Below are 8,822 nucleotides of genomic sequence, written 5' to 3'. Positions count from 1 at the left end.
TGGACACCAAGTGGAGGGTCACCAGTAGTAGGCTTTTGTTCCCACCTACCACTCTTTAAATTGCACACCTCCACTACAGAGCACATTGCTTTCTTCTTCTCATCAGTTACTGTGCACTTCAGGAAAATCAGACTGCCTCCCACCCCACATGTACAAGCTGTCGTCTACCTGTACAGTAAAGTGATGGGCCCTCTCCACTGGTTGATACACTATAAAATAAAGCAACAAGAAAATAAGCAAAATGAGAAAAACTATCATTCTTACATGTACAATGTACCTGACATTTCCCAAGTTTACCGCATCATCTCTATTTGTTAAAGAGTGCTGTTACTCCGCCCATTTTTTGGCCCTTTGTCTTTTTCTAAATTCTAATTTTCTATCATACATACACAGCCACTGACAGCCAAGAATTTGAATCACAGCCCTGTATCATGGATTTTGGGCAGCCTGCACAGCAATGAGTCTAGCATGATACAATCATGACATCCATGATACAACCATGCTGGAGTACGGCCTTGGTTCAGCCAGAGTAGAATAGTCTCGACCAGAGTAACAGACATGATTCAACATTGATGCCAGTTAGGACTGTATCAAAATAGACACCAGGCTTCAATCACTGATTTTGGGTAGTGGCCTGTATCAGAGATGATAATTCTTCGCTGTATAGATTAGAGCATGAATAGAGTCATCCAGGCTCAGTCATGTCCCTCCAGTGCTGTATATCCATCTTTGGCGTAATTCATTCTCACCCGGAAGATTGAAAGAGGTCTATTTTAGATTTTCCCATGCTATTTGCTGGGAGGACACTATAAATAGGGTCTCCACAAGAAAATTTGAACTTTCAAAGAAGCCTATGATTGTATTTTTTCCCAAAAGAGAACTTGATCCTGAGCTATTTCAAGAAATTTCACTCCTTAAAACAGTTTCCTCGACATAATAAAAATATTTTATTGTCTTACAACATGGGGTTAATTAAATTATTAATTAAAGTTAATTAAAGTTGAAATTAATTATTTTTTCCGTGCTCGGCGCAAGGTGTTCTCATTGTGTTCTGGTGTCTACATTTAAAGATCAAGCCTTTCTCAAAATTCTCAGTAATTGGTAAGCATTTAAATGTTATTATATTAATTGTAGGATTATTTCTTTATTGAATGCCAAATTTGAAAAAAATAATGGCCACCATAAAAAATTAATTGCGCTTTACTTGCTGCGCGAAGACAGAGCCTCACTAGGTTTTTGTTAATAGCATGAAGTCTTTAGTAAATGCACAGACTTTGGTTTGAATCAATTGTGTTCAACCATCTGTGTATTCACAAAATATGACTACCCACCCATTTTGATTGCCTCAGGGGATTACTGTGGCAACATATTAATGCAATTTAATTTTTTTACTTGTAGGATTTTTCTACATACAATAATGGCATGTGGAGGTATGTTATGATTCAAAATACACATTATGACAATGATGTATAAAACCGATTAAATTTTTCTTGCATATATAGTTTCTATGTACCCAACTTATGGAGAACTCATAGATCTTTATGATGATGTTGAAAAGAAGAGCCCTGGAAATGTCACTTTACTTACGTCTATGTTTCACCAATTGTATCCAAATGTACCTATTGGTCGTCCTGCTAGATTCTTTGAAACTGTCCAACGGATAAGGAGTGCAACAAAAGCATCTTTAAGGGGAGAATCAATGCTGACAGGCTCCCCATTATCTACATATAGAAGACGTGTTTGGAAGCCACGAATAAGAAACTGTAACAGCGAAGGTATTATTATTATTATCATACTATACTATACTATTATTATTATTTATTACTATTATAGTCAGCAGTATCTTTCCTGTTGGATTACTAAGATACGGTCTAGATGAAGACATGTTTCAATCTACCAATCTTCCAGACATAGCATGGCATTTGAGTTCAACACCCAGGGTGGAGTTTTACAGATTATTACACCCATATCTCAAAAGAAAATATAAAACTACATCTATTTCAACTATTGGTAAATTTTACATCAATATTGATCCTAATTTAAAAAATAAAGGGGGAAGAGCAGACAACATATATAGATTCATAGAAAATCTTGTAGCATCAAAGCACTTACCTTGTGATGCAATCGTCGACTATGGATTTGAGAGAGAACAAAGAAGAAAGATTACGGATTTAAAGATTAAATTGCAGGAGTGTGATGAGAAATTAACGAAAGTAACTTCAGAATGCCATCAGTTAAAAGAAAATATTAAACTTTCTTCAAGTCAGTTTCAGGCCACAGAAAATGCTTTGAGAGAAGAAAATCGCTACCTATCTAGACATCGTGATAAACAGGTGGTAAGGCTGAAAAGAAAATGTTCTTTGTTGCGACATGAAAACATGCAACTACAATCTGATGCTTTGTATCTTTTGGATAAAGAAGGAGAAAATGAAGAAGAGGATGATGAAGAGGATGAAGTGCTAGAAAAAAATGACAATGGAAAAGAAAAGCAGGAGATTACAGGAAGTTTTACAGAGCAAAAAATTAATAACAGATATACTCCAGAAATACGGAAGCTATACTATTCATTGCTTGCAAATCAAGTTCCTGCATCAAAAATTGAAACAATTGTCAAAGATGTTCTCAGATGCTTTCATCCAACATTAGATGTTACAAAAGTTGATCTACCAAAGAGGTCATGTGCAAGTTACATGCGTCGTGAGGAATTAAAAACTATAAGTAATGCACATAAAGCGACAGTTTTAGTGGACAGAGACAAAATTCATTTAAACTCTGATGGAACAATCAAGAACCAAAAAAAGATTGGAGGAGTTGTTGCAAATGATATGGTAGTGTCATTAAATGAATTACCTGATGGATCTGCCTTAAGTGCAATACAAGATATTGATAGCGAATTCAAGAAATTAAGGGAAACAGCTCATTTGCTCAAGCTACCTAATCCAGACTCAATCAACTGGACTTTGGTAGCATCATCTACATCAGACTCAGCAGCAACACAGAAAAAGATGAACAAACTGATTGAGGAATTTAGAATGAACGACGAAGAAAATTTTGGAAATGCAACAGCAGACACCAATGACCTTATAGAAAATTTCTGTTCAATGCATTTGGGAGTGAACTTAAGGAAGGCATTTCTAAATGGAATAAATGGTGAAGAGGAATGCAATGAAGTTAGAAAGCAGCATAGTGTGGATGTATTAGTCCATGAATTTTGCAAGTTATTTGGCCAGCATGGTGTACCTGAGTACACTTTAGGAGCACAATTCATTGATTTTCTAAATATAATGGCTACCACATCTACTGCACCTGATGATGTAAAATACTATCAAGCTTGTTTAAAAGTCACTTTACATCGACAAGTTGGGTGTCGTTACTTTGTGTCAGCTGCCAATGGGTGCAAAATCTTATTTCTTAAAAATGCTGCTGTGGAATTTTTCAGATACACTGGCAAAAACAGTGGCAATAGACTTGAACAAGCAGTATTTCGTAAATTACATAATTCTAATGAATTGTGTCACTTACTCGTAGACAGTCTAATGTATTACCACATATATGCAGATCTATTTATGTTATCGAAGTCTACTGATCTTGATCTCTCAGCTTTTGACATGAACCAACATTACTTTGAATTACAAGTATTTTTGGCAGAAGTAATACAGAATCCTGACATTGCTATCAACAGAGATCATCAGGTATTTTCATCCGAAGCTAGGTTATATGGTCAAAATCATAAAACAAATCATCGCCTTGGTTCTTCATCTGTTTACACCAATTTATTTGAACTATCCATTTCTAGCATAGCTGCGATTTGTCCATTAATAGTTGCTGGTGCTGAAAAAATGAGAGATAAGCTCTATTCATATGCACAAAAGCAATTGCCAGGTGGACCTTATTGGGATCCTGATCCAGAAGTCAAAGAAGTTCTTTGTCAACTAAAACCGAGTAATGATGTTTGTGAGTCAGTACTGGGACTGAACGACTACTTAACTACAGCGATACCTAACTTGCATCAATTATCACGCTCAAATTTAGTAGAAGTAAAAAGAAATAAGACTCTCAAGTGGTTATCAGACATTCCTGAAGAAGACCAGCACAAGGTCATAGATATTGCTGTAAAGCAAAGAAAGCAGGTATTACAAGACTCCAAGAAAAGAGAAAAAGAATTAGCTCAGGAACGAAGAGATAAAATTGTACAAGATCATCGTAAAAGAAAAGCTGTAGAGAAGAAAGTGCATAAGGAAAAGGAGGAGCTTTTGGAGTTACATCTTATGACATCATCAGAAGAACTTTCTCAGGCCATAGATGAAATTGAAAGTGAAGGTGGAAGTATGACAAAATTAAGAACTAAAATACTTTCACTTCTCAGAACACAAGTCAGTATTAGAAAGAAAATCTTGAATGAAACAGTTTCAATTACATTTACCAAAGGTGGTAAGCAGAAACCATTACAACAGATCATTCAAGAGGTTGCTGATTTTATTGATAATAGTACAGCTAAGTCTAAATATGTCTCATTTATTAAAAATCCTAAAAGTTTAGTTGGAAAACATGTACGGCACAAGTTCGATGATGATGGAGGGATGAAATGGTACTTTGGGTATGTGACTGATTACTGTGAAAGTTCTAAAAGACATGAGATTGTTTATGAAGATGATGATGACAGTAGGTACTCTTTTGATTTATTAATAGATTTACTGAATGGGGACCTACAATTGCTGAAATAAGTTTAGTTGTGTTCACATTTATACTTTACTATGGACAAATTTATTGTTACACTATTATTGTTAGACTTTATAACATTTATACATGCAGTTCAAATCTTCAAATAAAATAATAATTATTTTAGTCTCTCTCTTTCTGCAGAATAGCAATCAAATCAGCTATGGTTCGACACATAGAATCAATTTTGCTCTGAAAATCTTGTACTTCCAATTTTAAATCACAAAAATTTCTTGTTAACTCATTAACTAGGTTTCTTAGCCGTATTACTTCCTTCTCGAGATTGCTCTCCTCAGATTTTTTAACGGCAAACTTTAAATCAGTATGAACACCTATATATTGAGTTATTATAAATTAGCACTACATGCAGGTACAACATTTACCTGAAATATTTTCTTCTGCTTGCATATTAGTCAAAATACCCTAAGTATGACAAAAAGTGGGACATGAGTTAACCTTATTGGTTTTTGCCAGTCTATGATGAGGTACTATATAGGTATAGTCTTGTGTAGCGGGAGGGGCTGGCTATATCAGACTACTATGCAGGTAATTATATTAGGTAAAACACTATAATGCAGCACCACACAGGTAAGTATGACAGCATACAGCTGCTACTGTATCATGTTATATGAATAATGAGCTTACAATAATACTAACTGTCAACAAGCATTCACAGGCAATGATTACAAAACAAAATGGCTGACGAATTACATTTTGTGAATACACAGATGGTTGAACACAATTGATTCAAACCAAAGTCTGTGCATTTACTAAAGACTTCATGCTATTAACAAAAACCTAGTGAGGCTCTGTCTTCGCGCAGCAAGTAAAGCGCAATTAATTTTTTATGGTGGCCATTATTTTTTTCAAATTTGGCATTCAATAAAGAAATAATCCTACAATTAATATAATAACATTTAAATGCTTACCAATTACTGAGAATTTTGAGAAAGGCTTGATCTTTAAATGTAGACACCAGAACACAATGAGGAAAAAATAATTAATTTCAACTTTAATTAGGCCACTCCAATTTGATTCCTTGTTTCCCATTACCCGCCCGCATGGGGCCGCATCGCTATTCATTATTGCGGTTTTTCATTGATTATACAAGCAATTTATACAGCTGATAATGAATAAATTTAATGAAAATGAACAAACCCGCCCGCCCGCATCAGGCCCGCCTCTGTAATGGGAAACTATGAATCTTATTGGAGTGGCCTTAACTTTAATTAATAATTTAATTAACCCCATGTTGTAAGACAATAAAATATTTTTATTATGTCGAGGAAACTGTTTTAAGGAGTGAAATTTCTTGAAATAGCTCAGGATCAAGTTCTCTTTTGGGAAAAAATACAATCATAGGCTTCTTTGAAAGTTCAAATTTTCTTGTGGAGACCCTAGCTCTGCTGTCTTAAAGCAAAAGAGGAAGAGGTATCTGATAGTATAGACATAGTTTGAAAGTGCCGGGCCATTTTGAATTTTAGCAAGTTAATACAGGAAATTTTGTAGAAACACCCCTAGTATTATAAGATATAATTTTGAGAGTCATTTATAGGAAGAGCTTTTTCTTCAGGCCATTTCAATTAATTTGATCAAGCAAATTTCCTTACTTGTTCATTTGTGTGTGGCCTGTGTCTGGTTTTAAATTATTCATTACTGCTAATGGTTATATCCTAGTGCTCAGGTAAGGAGAAACTATGAATTGACTAAGCAAGTCATGTTTTTTGTATTCTCGTTAAATTTTCTAATTTAAATGACTTATGGTTTTCTGGTTTGCTACAGTCTACTATTGCATGGTGTTTATGAAGAGGAAGAACTTTTATGATGAGCTTTTAGATTTGAGGAAGAACTTTTCTTCCCTAAAGGCCTTTATACACAGGCAACTTGTTGCTAGCAACATTTGTTGTTAGTTTGATCTGGTAATTAAGCAACATATTGCCAACAATAAAAAGATGTTCTGTTTTGGCAACATTATTGTTGTTAGAAGGCCTTAAGCCATTCAAATTAAATTTATTGTTCTCCTTTCATGTTGATATAGATGCAAGCATTTTAATTATGTCTCAAAGTTGCGTGGTATTTATGTAGGTAGGAAAGAAAACTATGAGAGTGCTCAATTTTAAATCAAAAGTGTGGGTATTTGACCTTTCGAATGTACAGTATGCTTTAAGTTTATGCTAGAGTTGAATCAAATTCAAATTCAGCATGATAGCCAGAAGTAGTTTGACAGTCAGTTCCATTATTTTAATGCAATAGCAGCAATGAGGACAAATATGAGTAATGCACATAGGTACAACCTTGCAAATTAATGATGAGGGGCTAATACTAGCCAATACCTTTTCTGCATCATTTATATGACAAATCTTGATCATCTGGGTAATTAAACTCATAACTTCTCTTATATCACAGGTCCAAAGGATTCTTAATAGATATGGCAGAAAATGTAAGTCATATCACATGTGAATGTGTCGTTTTATTCTTTTCTTCTATGATACTATTGTGATACTTTATTAAACTGTGTTATTCACAATCTTTCAGTTAGTACCATAGGTGTAGGAATGAAATTTGCGTTGGGGAGGGGCCAATCCTATACAAATTATCATGCACTCATAATAAAGACGAATGTGTTTTACAGGTGCTAACTAGATACAGGTAGCACTTGTAACAGCACAATAGTTAGGATATTTTCACTGTTAAAAAGTTAGCAATGAAGTTAATGCCAGATAGAATTTGTTTAACATTTTCTTTTATTGGGGGGGCCATGGCCCCCCCGGCCCCCCCTATTCCTACACCTATGAGTACATGTAAGTCACATCACATGTGAATGTGTAATTTTATTCTTTTCTTCTATGATACCATTGTGATACTTTACTAAACTGTGTTATTTACAATCATTCAGCCAGTAAGTCACATCACATGTGAATGTGTAATTTTATTCTTTTCTTCTATGATACCATTGTGATACTTTACTAAACTGTGTTATTCACAATCTTTCAGTTCGTAAGTCACATCACATGTGAATGTGTAATTTCATTCTTTTCTTCTATGATACCATTGTGATACTTTACTAAACTGTGTTATTCACAATATTTCAGGGAGTAAGTCACATCACATGTGAATGTGTAATTTCATTCTTTTCTTCTATGATACCATTGTGATACTTTACTAAACTGTGTTATTCACAATCTTTCAGTTCGTAAGTCACATCACATGTGAATGTGTAATTTTATTCTTTTCTTCTGTGATACCATTGTGATACTTTACTAAACTGTGTTATTCACAATCTTTCAGAGAGTAAGTTGTGTCACATGTGAATGTGTAATTTTATTCTTTTCTTCTATGATACCATTGTGATACTTTACTAAACTGTGTTATTCACAATCTTTCAGAGAGTAAGTTGTGTCACATGTGAATGTGTAATTTTATTCTTTTCTTCTATGATACCATTGTGATACTTTACTAAACTGTGTTATTCACAATCTTTCAGAGAGTAAGTTGTGTCACATGTGAATGTGTAATTTTATTCTTTTCTTCTATGATTCCATTGTGATACTTTATTAAACTGTGTTATTCACATTCTTTTAGGAAGTAAGTCACGTCACATGTGAATGTGTAATTTTATTCTTTTCTTCTATGATACCATTGTGATACTTTATTAAACTGTGTTATTCACAATCTTTTAGGAAGTAAGTCACGTCACATCTGAATGTGTAATTTTATCCTTTTCTTCTATACCATTGTGATACTTTACTAAACTGTGTTATTCACAATCTTTCAGTACGTAAGTCATGTCACATGTGAATGTGTAATTTTATTCTTTTCTTCTATGATACCATTGGGATACTTTACTAAACTGTGTTATTCACAATCTTTCAGTATGTAAGTCATGTCACATGTGAATGTGTAATTTTATTCTTTTCTTCTATGATACCATTGGGATACTTTACTGAACTGTGTTATTCACAATCTTTTAGATCGTAAGTCATGTCACATGTGAATGTGTAATTTTATTCTTTTCTTCTATGATACCTTTTTGATACTTTACTAAACTGTGTTATTCACAATCTTTCAGGCAGTGAGTCACATCACATGTAAATGTGTAATTT

General features: G+C 34.0%; 1 long non-coding RNA gene across 1 annotated transcript; it reads right to left on the bottom strand.

Moving 5' to 3' along the window:
* Nucleotides 1-112: 112 nt before the first annotated feature.
* On the bottom strand, nucleotides 113-956 carry LOC109587085 (uncharacterized). The gene is made up of 2 exons (XR_002187386.1): nucleotides 278-956; nucleotides 113-209 (listed from the first exon to the last, which is right to left on the bottom strand). It is a non-coding gene; the product is annotated as an uncharacterized LOC109587085 (long non-coding RNA).
* Between the last annotated feature and the right edge of the window lie 7,866 nt (nucleotides 957-8,822).

Source organism: Amphimedon queenslandica, unplaced genomic scaffold (genome assembly GCF_000090795.2).
Source record: "Amphimedon queenslandica unplaced genomic scaffold, v1.1 AMPQUscaffold_12690, whole genome shotgun sequence".
Classification (NCBI taxonomy): domain Eukaryota; kingdom Metazoa; phylum Porifera; class Demospongiae; order Haplosclerida; family Niphatidae; genus Amphimedon; species Amphimedon queenslandica.
The sequence above is the reverse complement of the archived record's forward strand: the minus strand, read 5'-3'. Positions and strand labels throughout refer to the sequence as shown.